Raw genomic sequence first — 17,647 nt, 5'->3', positions numbered from 1 at the left:
ACTGTAGATTCATAACTCCATAACTGTACATCCATAATCTTTGAAGCTCTATATTCACAATTTTAAAGCTCCATGGTCATAATTTCATCACTATATATGTTCATAATTGTAAGTTCATAATGCTAGAGCTCTGTGTTCATAATTTCATAATTGTATAACTGTACATTCATAACGGCATAACTGTACATTCATAATAAAAAAAAAAAAAATAACGCCGTTAACGGCAAAACGAGCGCGAGTTTAATAGCTAAATGACGCGTTTTTTTTGAAAAACGACGTCGTTTTGGGCCCGTGTCCACAATTCACTGTGGACACGGGTCCAGGGCATAATTTGCCAACATTAAGCGTGTTGATCGAATTTCTAATACGATTCTATATTCATTCCGCAAGAAAATAGCATGGACGTGCCTACATACAAAGTAGAATGCATTTACTATACTAATAATAGCCAATAAAATAAGGCTTATAAAGAGAACTAAAAAATATCCATCCAATTATTTGATGAAATAAATAGTTCAAGTTATTTAAATTTTAGTTTTTTTTATTTTTTTATTTTCTTACTTTTACCCGCTATTTTATATATATATATATATATATATATATATATATATATATATATATATATATATTGTTTTCTTACCTTAAATATTTCTGCATTCCGTCAGTATAAACTTTAATTCAGTAACGGAATAATAGAATGTTCCATTAACTATTTATTATTAATAACTTACTCATTGATTTTCATAATAAAGGTCTTAGGTTTGAACCCGTCTTAAGTTTGAACCTCATCCAAGTAAGAGTTTACGTAATTATTGAATTAAAAAATACAGTATAAAATTTAATATAAATTTTTCGTCAAAACACCATTCAAATTGGGTGGAAGTGTGATAATAAATGGTATTAAAGTGGGCTCGAAAAATGTGAGTGAATAGGTGGAAGTCGATTTTTGTACTAGAAGGTAATCTCTCGGTTGAACCTACCATAAATGCCGAACAACATTACTATTTAGAGAATGTTGTCTTAGCTTAGTGGTAGAGCACATGACTTTAAACCATGAGGTTGTGTGTGACACCCAGTAAATTCAAAATCTATTTAAGGATTAATTAGATAATTAATCCTAGTTTATTTGGCAATTTATTCCTAAAATCTTAAAAATTTAATAGTCGGAGGACTAGAAATTGACTAGTCAATCCAAGTCAAAGTGTTGTACTCTATGTCTTATGGGTTGTTCCCTTGTCTCCTTATTCTTCCAACTTAAGTAAGGGTAAAGAAGTCTTTTTACCTTATGTTTGTGCCCCAAGCTAACCTGGCATCATCCTTCATTTCATTTCCTTAACACCCTAAACACAAAAGCTCCATTTTCTCTCTAGAAAATTGTTAGCTTCTTCTTCAAGCCAAGTTTTGGGCAATCCTAGATCCTTCAAGTTAGTCTCCAAGATTCAAACTTTCTTAGCCTTGAGCATAGGGGAGGGTAAGATCTTTGATCTCTTGGTGTTTTTAGTGCCTTTTTAGGTGTCTTTTTCTAAAGATGGAATCTTTGTGTCTTTTGGTGTGTTTATGAAGTTGAAGTTGAAGGAGAGCTTTAAGAGAAGCCTTTAAAGGGTGGGAAAAGTGACGTATTAGGCTACAAGAGGTAACCCATTCTCTACAAAATCTATTTTCTTACCTATATGATGATTTCTTGACTTCTACTTGTGATTTTTGTTATGAAATGTGAGTTTTGATGCAGTGTCTTGTGGTAATGCATATCTAGAGCTTGTTATTAGGGTTCTTGTATGCCATTGCTTGACTATTTCTTGGATTCAAGTGATATTGTTGTATTGTGTGAGATTTTGGGTGTTTTGGACTTGAATTTGGACTTGTTGGTGAAAATCCCTGAAGGGATTATTTTGGACACAGGTTGGTACCCGCGGGCGGAACGGCGGGCAGTGGCCTACCCGCCGCCCCACCCGCGGGGTACATAGGTTGTGGGCTTTGGTTCTCGCGGGCGGAACCACGGGTGGAGGTCCACCCGTGGCCCCACCCGCGGGGTACATGTTTGAGGTTGTTCGGGGATTTGTTCCCCGTGATTCTTTTGACTCGGTAATTGATGTTTGACCTCCCGATGTTGTTTTATTGGGCTTTTTGAGTGTCTTCTTGATGTTTCGTATGTCTAGAACGGTATGTTAGGAATCCATGTAGGATTTTGGTGTCTTGAATCGTGCTAAGTGTTCAACTTTGTGATTCATTGGACTATGATGAGTCTTGTATGTTCTACGGAATTATTATGTTTGGTTTACCCGTTTGATAAGCATGCTAGTTTGATGTTGAAATGCTAGTGTGCGTGGTTTGTTCTTTCCCATTGAAGTTGGCAACTTGTGTTGACCATCGTTGGTGTCGGATTGTAATCCTTCATTGTTGAGTATGGTTTCATATCTTTGTTGTGATCCATTGATTGATTCCTGTGATGTAAATGTAACACCCCTAAATTTTAAAACTTTTAACGCTTATGAAATAAAGGCAATTCTAATATCAAATCCCAAACAGAGCATAATCTAAACATAATTGTCGGGGCGCTATGCCACATCTGAGCTGGGAACTCAGATGTACAGGCTAAACTATCCTCAAGTCAATATCTATTACAACTTCAAGGCACGCAGGCCGATAATAGAACTATCTAGCTAGATCCACGGGTCCGACTAGCGCGCTCCAGAGCTACTCATCTGTGCCTGAAAGCCAAATATATCTGTTCAGCGAATAATGCTGGTAACCCACTCCAACGCGTTAAGTATAATATAGGTAGATATATAAGGAAAGTCATTTTGAAGCCGGAATACATATATACTTATGAAACTCTAATTTAAAGCCGAGGATAGACTCAATCAAGCAATAGCAGGCACAATCAAATAATCAATCATACACATAAACATTCCAGCACACATCCTAAGGTCACAAGATTATTCAACATCCATCATATCAATATTCAATTACTATTTCAGTCACAATAAGACAGGTATGCACATATGGTGGTGCCGCAGGACCATTCACATGACCCGAACCTTGAGTTCCATTGCCAAGGGGTCAGTGCATATAGCCCTGACATGGCCTTGCAGCGCCCTACTTGTACCGCAATACAAGGAGATTGATCGCAACCAATCAATGAACCGCAGCTCATTTATAAACGTTTGATCGCAACCAAACGGTGGACCACAGCCCTATTATCATGTGTATCTGATCGCAACCAGAGTATAGACCGCAGCCTTATATATATATATATATATATATATATATATATATATATATATATATATATATATATATATATATATATATAACAGCCGATGGTTCTCAACCCATCCAACTGCCTGTATAGCCGACCGACCACAACTGGTCGGGTTAACACATGATGGTTCTCAACCCATCAGATGGTCATTATAGCCAATTGATCGCAACCAATTGGGGTATCATGCACAATTAACACAGAAGCCAAACAACATGCAACCCACATTAACACATAGTGAGGGGGAATCATCGGGGAACATTTATCCTAATATAACTTATACGTAACACACCACTCGTGACACTCCTAAGGGATCATACACCTTCCTCCTAGGCCAACAAGATACCAATTCAACTAGAATGCAATACACAAGACTCTTTTATCCTAAGAACGGTACCCGATAAATCAAACTAGACTTGCGCACGACAAACGGGGTACAACGGGACACAAAAGGACACTAGAAAACATCAAACGGGAAAAAACACCACGGTTGGCACCAAAATTCCAGCGGGTGGAGGACCACCCGCCGGCGGCGGAGCACAAACCAGCGTGCAGTCGCCTGCCCGCCAGCTGCCCGCTGGAAAGAGGGCACGGGCGGCGGATACCCCTGCCCCCACCTACCCCCCACTGACTTCTAGGTAATATTTTGGTCCTAGGATCCTTTGTGGAACCCGAAACCATGTCCAGACACATTCAAACACAGACGACGACACCACGTATTCAAGTAACGGACTTAAACCAAGAACCACACCAAATACATCCTAACACGACACCTAAACATGCGAAGACTCAACACCCGAACATGCAAAATCCCACCCAAACATACCAAAATCACATAATACGAACTCCACGTTTTATTACCCTAGGGCTCCAGTCATAATTGAAACACAATATCGTTCTTATAATTTATCGTAGAATAAAAAACATCAAGATTATCACATAAGTATCAAGATCAACACATAAAACTCAAGATCATCTCATAAACACAATATAAATCTCAGGCAAAGCTTTATCAAGACTCGAGCACAGAATCAGATATCAAGGAAGCCAATGAAGAAGATATAGCAAAGAAAATAGGTTTTGTTGAGACATGAGTTACCTCTTATGTAACACCCCCTAAATTCCATGCTATTTAAAGCCTTAAACATTCAGATATCTAAACCAAAACATCAAACACAGCGGAAGACTGATATATAAACTGGAAGAAACGGGGTGCTATGCCACGCTCACCCAGAGGTGAACGCACAGGCTAGCTAACATCTGCATTGTTCAACATCTAAAAACCAACATAACAAAGTACTAAGTCTAAATTGGCTCACAGGCCACAAAACATAAGGGAGGAGCTACACTAGCCGGCACTAAACTGCGCACTCGTCTAAGCATCACCTGAAAGAAACATATAAAACATGGGACGACGCCCGGTCAGCGAATAATGCTGGTAACCCACCAATACATGTGAAATATCATACATAGGTAAGATATAAGTTTTTAAAGCCATTTTCGAAACAGAATACATATATATAAGTTCAAAACTAAGAGCAAAGGTCAACACAAGACTCAAACACTCTCAACAAGAACACGGGAACGCATCCCAAAACCCAATGACTCACAAGAAGTCTCAAGGCATAATCTATTATCACACAATAGATTAACACCCGACATGCATAACTCAAAGGAATAAGGACACACCCAATGGCAAAACATGCCAAGACAACACATACCTTTGTGACTACACACGTCACAAGAAGAGAACTCACAACAACGGCTACACAAGCCCTCGTGACATCACCCATCACGAGTTGATATGCCTTCCTTATGCCCGGTTCCAACCTTATGGTTACCCCCAACCTTATATCTAGTTCCAACCTTTACCTCCAGGACCCTTGTACAACCAAGTCCAACCTTTTCCCTCCGAAGACCGTCGTCCCCATCCGCCGACAAACCGCCAACAAAACCACCAATTTCATAGTACACGAGGGTACCGATCACACACACGGCAACACATGCCTCCCAAGAAATACGTGAACCTGACACACAGGTCACAACTCCATAATCACGTCATGGCCACCACGAGGACCACTGCAATACCTTGGTGACTAGTGTCCCATACCACTAATCGTGCAATCCAGGTAAAGCCACACACACACATCACACCACAACAGGAATCAATCAACGGATCACAACGAAGATATGAAACCATACTCAATCAAGGAATGGATCACAGTCCAACAACAACAACGATGAATAACACAAGTTATCATCAACCAATAAGAAGGTACAAACAATACACACGCTAGCATTTAAACACCGAACTGGCATGCTTAACAAACGGGTAAACCAAACGTAGTTCCGAAGAACGCACAAGACTCGTCACGGTTCAACGAATCACAATATTGAACACTTAGCACGATTCAAGACACCAAAACCTACATTGATTCCTACCATATAGTTCTAGACATACGAAACATCAAGAAGACACTCAAATAGTTCCACAAAAGAACATCGGGAAGTCAAACGGCCAAATACCGAGTCAAAAGAATCACGGGGAACAAATCCCCACACAACCATACATTGTCCCCGCGGGTGGACCCACGGGTAGGCCCCCACCCGTGGTTCCGCCCGCGGGTACACACCTGTACACCAAAATAATCCCTTCAGGGATTTTCAACACCAAGCTCAAATTAAAGTCCAAAACATGCCAAATCTCACCCAATACAACAAAATGACTTGAATCAAAGGAATAGCCAAGCAATGGCATACAAGAACCCTAAACACAAGCTCCAGATATGGATTTTCACAAGACAATGCATAAACACTCACATTTCATAGCAAAATCACATGTAGAATCCAAGAAATCATCACATAGGTAAGCAAAATAGATTTTGTAGAGCATGGGTTACCTATTGTAGACAAAAACCTTCACTTAACACTTCACCAAGCTCCTAACAAAGCTCACCTTCCAAACCCACTTCAAGAGCACACCAAAAGATCATAAAGATTCTATCTTTAAGAAAAGACACCTTAGAAAACACTAAAAGCACAAGATGAACATAGATCTTACCCTCCTAGATGCCCAAATGTATGAAAGGTAGAATCTTGGAGACAACTCTTGAAGATTTGACAAAGCTTCAACTTGACTTGGAAGAAAAGCTATCTACCTTTTTAGAGAGAAGGTGGATCTAGAATTTGGAAAGTGTAAGTAGAGAAATGAGGGTATTCTACTAGGTTAGCATACAATACTAACACAAGGTGAAAAGTCAAGAATACCCTTACTAACATGAAGAGGTGTAAGGGAACAAGGGAACTCCCTACAAAGCTCAAGGTACAACTTTGACTTTGGGGTTGACTAGTCAATTACTAGTCCCCGACTATTGAATTTTCAGGAATTTAAGGAATTAGATTACCAGTTGGTTTAGGATTAATTACTTAATTAATCCCTTAATTGAATTTGGATTACGGGGTGTCACATCTTAGCCTTAATCAAATATCCTTGGCTACTAAGGTTCTTTCTCTAGGACCTTCTCCCCGTGGGTTCTCCTACGTTTGGTGATAGGGGAATTGGGAATATCTTGTGTGGTATAATCAGTTGTGGTGGGATTTCTAGGTACCTTCTAAGTCCTTATATATATTTAGGAGTCCTAACTAGGATCTGAATAGTAAGGATGCACTTATCCTATTCCCTTATAGGACTAAGGGTTTGGTTTAAGGATAAGGGTCCATGGTCCATGGTGGGCCCTTCTTAATTAATTTAGGGAATTTAATTCTCTTTTAATGGTAAGAAATTAAGTAACTAGTCTGGGTTAGAGGCCGTAACACGGGGTGTTACAGTAAATATATGTATTGGCTGGACCTTGATTGCACGGTTAATGGTATGGGACATTAATCACCAAGGTACATATGTGGTCCTCGTGGTGGCCATGAAATGAATTTGGTGGTGTAATATGAGCATAGGCTCCCTTGTCGGAGATTGTGAATTAAATGAACGGTACCCTCGTGTACTATGTGTTGGTGGAAATGTTGGAGATTTTCGGAGTGGGGATGACGGTCCTCGGAGGCATAAGGTTGGACTTTGGAGTACAGGGGTCTTGGAGGTAATGGTTGGAACTGTAATAAGGCCGGGGGTAGCCATAAGGTTGGAACAGTGCATAAGGTTGGAACTTGTGACATGAAGTGTCACGGTGGAATGTAGTTGCCAATGCTCGAATGTCTATTCCTTGTAAATGAGCATGTCGAGTGGTATTATACTTTGTGATCAGTAGAATATGCCTCGAGTTGTATCTGGTTATTGTTGTTGTCCTTGTCTTGTCGTTGTTTTGGGATGTTGATTTCCCTTGTTCTTTTGAGAGTGAAATAGAGTCTTTACAGTTGACTTCTATCTACGACTTTTGAACTGATATATACTGTATTCCGTTTCGAAAATGGTTTTGTTTTATACTATCTATATATGCTACTTAACGCGTATTGATGGGTTACCAGCAATATTCGCTGACCCGGCGTCGTCCCCTTTCTTTATGTTGCTTTACAGGTCTTGAGTAGCTTATGGCGAGTGCGCTAGCTGTTGGTTGTAGTGTAGCTCCCTTGGACTTTGTAGATAGTGTTTTGGGCCTCTGTGCCGTGGTTATGTTGAACAAGATAGTATGTTGGTTTTAGACTTGCTTGTGCATCCACATTGAGGTGGATGTGGCATAGCACTTCCAGTTTTCACGTTTTTAATTAAAGTCTTCCACTGTCGTTTACGTTTTATGATACCTGTTAGTTACCTTGCCTTACGTATTTAAGTTTTTAAAATGTCGTGAAAATTGGGGGTGTTACATTGTGGGTTTGATCCCCAGAAAGGGAAAATAAAATTCTAGCTTTAATAAAATTGTATTGTTTTTTGTCACGTAAGTGGTCTAAAATTTGATTTACACTAGCGTTTCAAAATAAAATATTATTTTAAACTTTCTATGTTTTACCAAATAGAAGTTATAGCTTGTTTGCAACTTAAAAGAAGTCATAATCTCTAAAACAAATTCTACCAAACAAGATAATATTGGTTTATATCCAATACGCTCTCCACCATTCTAGATGCATATTATGGAATAAGTTGTCTTAGCTTAGTGGTAGAGTGCGTGACTTTTAACCACGTGGTCGTAGGTTCGATCCCCACAGACGGTGAATGAAATTGTACCTTTAACAAAGTTGTATTTCTTTGGTCTCATAAGTGGTCAAAAATTCGATTTACACAAATTTTGTCAAATTTGTATATTTGTTGGATCCATAAGTGGTAAAAATTTACATTTATATACCCATAAACCCTCGCGTAAGTAGTTGAAAATTCAATTTTGATCTCATTTTGAAATGCTACTTAGGCTAGCGTTTCAAAATAAACTATTATTTTAAACTTTCTTTGTTTTACGAAATAGAAGTTATAGCTTGGTTTAAACATAAAATAAGTCATAATCTCTAAAATAAATTCTACAAAATAAGATAATTTTGGTTTATATCCAATATCTTCTATCCAATTGTACATGCATATTATTATGGAAGTTTTCTAAGCTCAGTGGTAGAGTGTGTGGCTTTTAACTACGTGGTTGTGGGTTCAATCCCAACAAATGAAATTGTATCTTTAATAAAATTGTATTTTTTTGGTCTCGTAAGTGGTTAAAAATTTGTTTTACACTAATTTAGTCAAATTTGTTTATTTGTTGGATCCATAAGTGGTTAAAATTTTCATTTATATACCCATAAACCCACTCGTAAGTTGGAACCCCCCCCCCCCCCCCCCGCCCCCCCAAAACACATGCTATAAAAAGCCTTAACACATGCAGATAACACAACTAAACAACTAGCACAGCGGAAGATTAAAAGATAACTGGATAAACATAAATCCAAGTCAAGGGGTGTTATGCCACGCCCATCAACAAAGATGAACGCTACGGCCAAATCTGCCTGGTATACAACTATCCCAAATCTCACAAGTCTACAACTAGATAGGCACACAGGCCATAAAACAAACGGAAGGAGCTAAGCTATCGGGTACTAGACTGCGCTCTCGTCTAGACATCACCTGAAAGATCACAAATAAACATGGGACGACGCCGGGTCAGCGAATAAAGCTGGTAACCCACCAATACATGTGAAATAACATACATAAGTAAGGTATAAGTTGTAAAACCATTTGCGAAACGGAATACATATATATAAGTGTAAAACCAAGAATAAAAGCCAACGTAAGACTCAACACTCTCAACAAAAACACACGGGAACACATCCCAAGACCACAAGAATAACATGACTCACAAAAGAGTCAAGGCATGGTCTATCATCACTCAATAGATCAAAACCCGACAAGTACAACGCAAAAGAATAAGACTCACACAACCGGCAACACATGCCAAGGCAACACATGCCTTTGTGACTACACACGTCACAAGAGAAGAACTCACCACAGTGGCTACAATAGCCCTCGTGACATCACCCATCACGAGTTGATATGCCTGCCTTATGCCCGGTTCCAACCTTATGGCTACCCCCAACCTTGTATCTTCTTTCCAACCATTACCTCCAAGACCCCTGTACTTCTTAGTCTAACCTTTTCCCTCCTGGGACCGTCGTCCCCCACCAACAAACCACCAACAAAGCCACCAATTTCATAGTACACAAGGTACCGTACACGCACACGGCGACACACGCCTTCCCAAGAAAATACGTGAACCTGACACACAGGTCACAACTCCGTAATCACGTCACGGTCACCACGAGGACCGCTGTAGTACCTTGGTGACTAGTGTCCTATACCACTAATCGTGCAATCCAGGTAAAGCCACACACGCATCACACCTCAACAGGAATCAATCAACGTATCACAACGAAGGTATGAAACATACTCAATCAAGGAATGGGTCACAGCCCAACAACAACAACGATGAATAACACAAGTTATCATCAACCCATCGGAAGGTACAAACAACTCACACGCTAGCATTTAGACACCAAACTAGCATGCTTATCAAACGGATAAACCAAAGGTAGTTCCGAGGAACACACAAGACACATCACGGTTCAACGAAACACAATATTGAACACTTAGCACGATTCAAGACACCAAAGACCTACATGGATACCTACCACATAGTTCTAGACATACGAAACATCAAGAAGACACACAAATAGTTCCACAAAAGAACATCGGGAAGTCAAAAGACCAAATACCGAGTCAAAAGAATCACGGGGAACAAATCCCCCAAACAACTCCACTTGTGTACCCGCGGGTGGATCCATGGGTGGTGCCCCGCCCGTGGTTCCGCCCGCGGGAACACTCTTCCCACAAGCATTGTACCCGCGGGTGGGGCGACGGGTGGTGCCCAGTCCGCCGTTCCGCCCGCGGGTACATGTCCTGTACCACAAAACACACTTCGCGGATTTTTCATCTTCAACCCAAATTCAAGTCTAAAACATGCCAAATCTCACTAAACACAACAAAATGACTTGAATCAAAGGAAATGCCAAGCAATGGCACAAAAGAACCCTAAACACAAGCTCAAGATATGCATTTTCACAAGATCATGCATCAACACTCACATTTCATAGCAAAACACATGTAGAATCCAAGAAACCACATATAGGTAAGCAAAATAGATTTTGTAGAGCATGGGTTACCTCTTGTAGACTAAAAGGCTTCACTTTACACCTCAACAAGCTCCTCACTAGGCTCCCCTTCCAAACCCACTTCAAGAGCAAACCAAAAGATCATAAAGATCCTACTTTTAAGAAAAAGACATCTAAGATGGAACCAAAAACACAAGATGGACTTATATCTTACCCTCCTAGATGCCCAAATATAAGAAAGGTTGAATCTTGGAAGCAACTCTTGAAGTCTTGGCAAGGTCTCAACTTGGCTTGGAAGAAAAGCTACTCACCTTTTTAGAGAGAAGGTAGAGCTTAATTTTTTAGAAAGTGTAAGGGATAGAATGAAGATGTCTACTAGGTTAGGTTACAATACTAACACTAGGTGAAAGGTCAATAATGCCCTTACTAACATTAGGAAATGTAAGAAACAAGGGAACTCCCTTCAAAGCTCAAGGTACAACTTTGACTTTGGAATTGACTAGTCAAATACTAGTCCTCAAGTATTGAATTTCAGGATTTTAGGAATTAATTCCTCAATTGAAATTGGATTAATTACTCAATTAACCCATTAATTGAATTTGTATTTTGGGGTGTCACATAAGTATTTAAAAATTCAATATTCATCTCATTTTAAATGCTACTTTGGATAGCATTTTAAAATAAACTATTATTTTAAACTTTCTTTGTTTTACCAAATAGAAGTTATAACTTCGTTTCAACTTAAAATAAGTCATAATTTCAAAAATAAATTATACCAAACAAGATAATATTGGTTTATATCCAATATCCACTCCCTCATTATACATGTACATTATTGATTTGTCCTTCTTAGCTTAGTTGTAGAACGTGTGGCTTTTAATCATGTGGTCGTGGGTTCGATCCCCACTGGGACGGTGAATGAAAATGTAAGCTTTAACAAATTTGTATTTTTATGGTCTCGTAAGTGGTTAAAAATTCGATTTATACTAATTTTGTTAAATTTGTATATTTGTTGGATCCATAAATGGTTAAAATTTTCATTTATATACCCATAAAGCCTCTCGTAAGTAGTTGAAAATTCAATTTTCATCTCATTTTAAAATGCTACTTTGGGTAGCGTTTCAAAATAAACTATTATTTTAAAGTTTCTATATTTTACCAAATAGAAGTTATAACTTGGTTGCAACTAAAAACAAGTCATAATCTTAAAATTAAATTCTACCAAACATGATAATATTGAATTGGTTTATATCCAATATCCTCTCCATCATTATACATGCATATTATTGAGTAGGCCATCGTAGCTCAGTGGTAGAGTGCCACTGCTGGCAGTGTTGCAAAAATCGTGCCTAGGCGCTAGGCGATAGGAGGCCGCCGCGAGGAATGGCCTCGATGGCCTCCTCCGCGGCCGGCCGCCTAGACCGCCTAACCGGCCGGTTCGGCGAATTTTTTTTTTTTTTTTTTTTTTTTTTTTTTGAAAATGTCGGAAAACTTTCGGAAGGAATAACTTTTGACTCGGTTGTCTGATTGGTCCACTAATTTCTCAAAAAAAATGCTTCTTTAGCTCTTAATTTTAGTTTTTTATGTATTTAGATGGTTTAAACAATCTTTTGAACAATTTTACAACCACTTTTGTAAATACTTTCTAAGAAATAACTATGGAAACCTTATATTTTAGTACTAAATTTTGAAAATTTTTAATTTTAATTTTTTTTTAATTAAAAAAAAATAAAAAAAATCGGCGCCTAGGGGGCGCCTAGCGTTTTTTGCAACATTGACTGCTGGAAATTATTGAATTTCTGACCACTTGAAAGTGATATTAGTCGAAAGCGTTGTTCTGACCACTTTTGGTATCTGGAAAAACCTTTGTTGCTATTTCAGACCACTTTTTGCTTTCGAATTGATTTAATATCACTTTCAGGTAGTCTGAAATTCCATAATTTCCTGCAGTGCGCGTGGCTTTTAACCACATGGTCGTGGGACCGATCCCTACTAAGTGGACAAAAATTTGATTTACACTAATTTTTTCAAATTTGTATATTTGTTGGATCCATAAGTGGTTAAAATTTTCATTTATATACCTATAAACCCTCTCGTAAGTAGTTGAAAATTAAATTTTCATCTCATTTTTAAATGCTACTTAGGCTTGTGTTTCAAAATAAATTATTATTTTAAACTTTCTATGTTTTACCAAATAGAAGTTATAGCTTGTTTGCAACTTAAAAGAAGTCATAATCTCTAAAACAAATTCTACCAAACAAGATAATATTGGTTTATATCCAATACGCTCTCCACCATTCTAGATGCATATTATGGAATAAGTTGTCTTAGCTTAGTGGTAGAGTGCGTGGCTTTTAACCACGTGGTCCTGGGTTCGATCCACACAGACAGTGAATGAAATTGTAACTCTAACAAAGTTATATTTTTTTTAATTGGTTTCGTAAGTGGTCAGTAATTTGATTTACAAGAATTTTGTCAAATTTGTATTTTTTTTGGATTCATAAGTGGTTAAAATTTTCATTTTTATACCCATAAACCCTCGCGTAAGTAGTTGAAAATTAAATTTTCATCTAATTTTGAAATGCTACGTAGGGTAGCGTTTCAAAATAAACTATTATTTTAAACTTTCTTTGTTTTACCAAATAGAAGTTATAGCCTGGTTTCAACTTAAAATAAGTTCATAGTGTCTAAAATAAATTCTACCAAACAAGATAATATTTTTTTATATCCAATATCCTATCCCCGATTATACATGCATATTATTGGTCTCATAAGCGGTCAAAAATTTCATTTATACTAATTTTGTCAAATTTGTATATTTGTTGGATCCATAAGTGGTTAAAATTTTCATTTTTATACCCATAAACCCTCTCGTAAGTAGTTGAAAATTCAATTTTCATCACATTTTGAAATACTACTTAGGGTAGCGTTTCAAAATAATTTATTATTTTATACTTTCTATATTTTAACAAATAGAAGTTATAGCTTGGTTGCAGCTTAAAATACGTCATAATCTCAAAAATATATTCTACAAAACAGGATAATATTGAATTGGTTTATATCAAATATCCCCTCCCTCATTATATTAAGCAGGTTTTTGTAGCTCAGTGGTAGAGTGCATGGCTTTTAATGATGTGGTTGTGGTGGGTTCGATCCCCACAGACAGTGAATGAAAATGTACCTGTAACAAAGTTTTGTTTTTCTTTTTGGTCTCGTAAGTGGTCAAAAATTTGATTTACACAAATTTTGTCAAATTTTTATATTTGTCGGATCCATAAGTGGTTAAAATTTTCATTTATATACCCATAAACCCTCGCGTATGTAGTTGAAAATTCAGTTTTAATCCCATTTTGAATTACTACTTAGGGTAGCGTTTCAAAATAAACTATTATTTTAATATTTCTTTGTTTTACCAAATAGAAGTTATATCTTGTTTTAAACTTAAAATAAGTCATAATCTCTAAAATAAATTCCACCAAACAAGATAATATTGGTTTATATCCAATATCATCTCCTCGATTATAAATGCATATTATTGATTAGGCCTTCTCAGCTCAGTGGTAGAGCGTGTGGCTTTTAACCACATGCTTGTGGGTTTGATCACCACAGACGGTGAATGAAATTGTAGCTTTAACAAAGTTGTATTTTTTTTTTTGTCTCGTAAGTGGTTACAAATTTGATTTATACTAATTTTGTCATATTTGCATATTTTTTGGATCCATAAGTAGTTAAAATTTTCATTTTTATGCCCATAAATGCTCTCGTAAGTAGTTGAAAATTCAATTTTCATCTCATTTTAAATGCTACTTAGGGTAGCGTTTCAAAATAAACTATTATTTAAAACTTTCTTTGTTTTACCAAATAGAAATTATAGCTTGGTTTCAACTTAAAATAAGTCATAATCTCTAAAACAACTTCTACTAAACAAGATAATATTGGTTTATATCCAATATCTTCTCCCCGATTATACATGCATATTATTGAGTATGCTTTCTTAGCTCAGTGGTAGAGCGCGTGGCTTTTAACCACGTGGTCATGGGTTTGATCCCCACATACTGTGATTGAAATTGTAGGTTTAACAAAGTTGTATTTTTTTGGTCTTGTAAGTGGTTAAAAATTTTATTTACACTAATTTTGTTAAATTTGTATATTTGATGGATCCATAATTGCTTAAAATTAATGGGGACAGAAATCCCTTAAGTATATAACTTAGGAGGAAGAAGTGCCATTTTCCCTTAAAGATAATATACTAATAGAGGGATTTGAACCCGACGTGAATCGAACACACAACCCTTCTAATCTGGAGTCAGACGCACTACCATTGCGCCACGGATCCGGATGTTATAATCTTTTATACAAAAACGCTTATCTTTATGTAAAACCAGCAAAAGTTTATTCCATAATCGAGGTGACTGGCTGTAGTAATCAATATTTGTACAAATATTGTATAGTGCGTAAGGTTTCAAATTAGACCCTGTGAAAATTATCTATTAGTTTTATTGATTTGAGTCCAATTAATTATGATAATTTATGTTAATTTATTTTTTTGTGATTTTTTCTCAGTTAAGATCACAATGTGAATTTTATTCAAAGTGCACTCTTAAATGCAATTGTATAAAGTGTTTGATTTTTCTTTCCAGCACAACAAGCATATATGTAGTATTTGATTTGGGTTTCGCTAGTGATAATATATTCCTTCATTACAAACACGCAATCATTGTACTGCGGCATGCATATGCAATTAATAGAATGAAACTTAACCTGGGATGGTAGCTCAACGGGTAAATAAGCTCGGGGAGAATTTCGAGATAATTTATATTCAATTTTCATAAACGATTCCCCTTGCGACAGCTCCCATAGCCTTTCGGAGTAAACTTGAATTAGCTAGTCAGGTGGACCTCCTGACCACCTCCTGATTTTCACCAGGGTACACCCAAAAAAACTTGATATTTTCTTACTCTTTATAGATTATTGTTTACTACTTAACGTACGCATGTTGTGCTGATTGAGTGATTGTTGTAGTAATTGTTTGTATCCTTCATTCCTTGTATGGTGTAAATTGCACAAACATCTATGTTTTATTTTTTATTTAATTAAATTATTTATCATATTTATGCAATTTAATTAATTTTATGGTTAATGTTTGTAATTGAGTGATGAGAGACATTTATTTATTTTTAATTAATTCTATGGTTAATGTTATTTAATCGTAATTTATTTAATTGTTTTTTCCTTATGAAAATAGTAGTATACTTGAGCAATAAAAAAATAGAGAAAGATCAGATAAGATCGATTAATTTTACGATTCTTAAGTAGTCCTTGTTGGGGAAATTTGCAACGTCAACGCGCGATCTGGAAGCCTTTTAAGAAGCACGGACACTATTGGTGTATGGTTGAAAGGAAATCTGTGCCGTGTTATAATAACACTACCTTAAAAGCGTTATTTGCCCGATAACGGTGCTGTTAGAACCCTGGCACGCTTTCAACAGGCTACACAGACCTACTACAGATAGCTTGCACTAGCAATCACGTAGGCGAACCTCACTATTGCTCAGACTTGAACATGCAAGCACGGAATTATATATTATAATATATATTATATAATATAATATATATTAGTGACGAAGAAGGAAGAATGAAGAAGAATATGTTTCTTCTTGGTGTGTTTTAGACAAAGGAGGGCTGCCCCTTTTATAGTACAGGACTAAGAGACATTTAAGCAGCCACATCCACACACTTAGCACAATTCATGCTTGCCACATAATTATGTCCGAAAATGATGTCCTTTGAATGGACTATTTCCAACAATCCCCCACACATTCAAAGCAGAAGGCTAGGAGGCAACAATGTCTGAGCAATACAAATGAGTTGATCTTAATGTCAGTGTTTGAGAACTTGAACTGACACGTAGTGACACTGAGTAATTTTCTTCCCAGGAGTGATGTGAATCTTGAACTCACCGGTTAGATAAATTTTGAACTCGAATGCACACACCAACTCAAAAGGCAGGTCCTACAAAAAGTCAAACTCTTTGACTTCTTACGAACACCTTTAGTATTAAGGAATGTTACGTCTGTCTCAAATATAGACTTCTACTATATCCTGTCAAAGTCTATCACAATATAAACTTTTAACTCTGACAAGTCTTACAACATTATAGATTTTACGTATTGTGAAGTCCATCTCAATACAGACTTTTAACTCTATCAGGTCTATCTCGGTATAGACCACCATTAAAGGCTTATAGAGTAGTTAAAGACATAAATCAGTTGTAAGTCTTTTCTTTCTATCACAGGCACTGTTATTGGCAACGCAAATGACAGTTTGTGAATCACAATGTGGTGAAGGTGTTGGACACCCCCACAATTACACGGTTATCACCATGTTTCTTAGCCACTCAGCTTCTTGAGATAACCCCATTATCTTTCATAAGAGGTGGTTAGCCCTTTTCTACTCAAGTTAGGGGTCTCTTTAGGTCTATCTCAACATAGACCATGGTAGCCATTTTCCACTCAAGTTAGGGATCTCTTTAGGTCTATCTCAACATAGACCATCCCAATTGAGTATAAGAGGCTAAACTTCCAATGTGGGACAACATGGATAGGCAAAAGGAAGCCTTTCCTTTTAAATGCTCCCAACAATCCCCCACCATTAAAGGGACTTAGGCTGATGCTGTCATTGCCTGACAACGATCAAAACAAATTTTCATGCCAGTGTATAAAACTTGAACTGTCATATAGTGACATTAAGTACTTCTCTAAACGGGAGTGAATTTGATCTTGAACTCATCGAATAGAC

The 17,647-nt window shown here is 37.1% G+C and overlaps 1 non-coding gene across 1 annotated transcript; it reads right to left on the bottom strand.

Annotated features, from left to right (window-relative positions):
* Positions 1-15,112: 15,112 nt before the first annotated feature.
* Positions 15,113-15,185, bottom strand: TRNAW-CCA. Its single transcript has one exon. It is a non-coding gene; the product is annotated as a tRNA-Trp (tRNA).
* Between the last annotated feature and the right edge of the window lie 2,462 nt (positions 15,186-17,647).

This window comes from Ipomoea nil, unplaced genomic scaffold (genome assembly GCF_001879475.1).
Source record: "Ipomoea nil cultivar Tokyo-kokei standard unplaced genomic scaffold, Asagao_1.1 scaffold0146, whole genome shotgun sequence".
Classification (NCBI taxonomy): domain Eukaryota; kingdom Viridiplantae; phylum Streptophyta; class Magnoliopsida; order Solanales; family Convolvulaceae; genus Ipomoea; species Ipomoea nil.
Note: the sequence above shows the minus strand (reverse complement) of the source record. Positions and strands in the feature narration are given on the sequence as shown.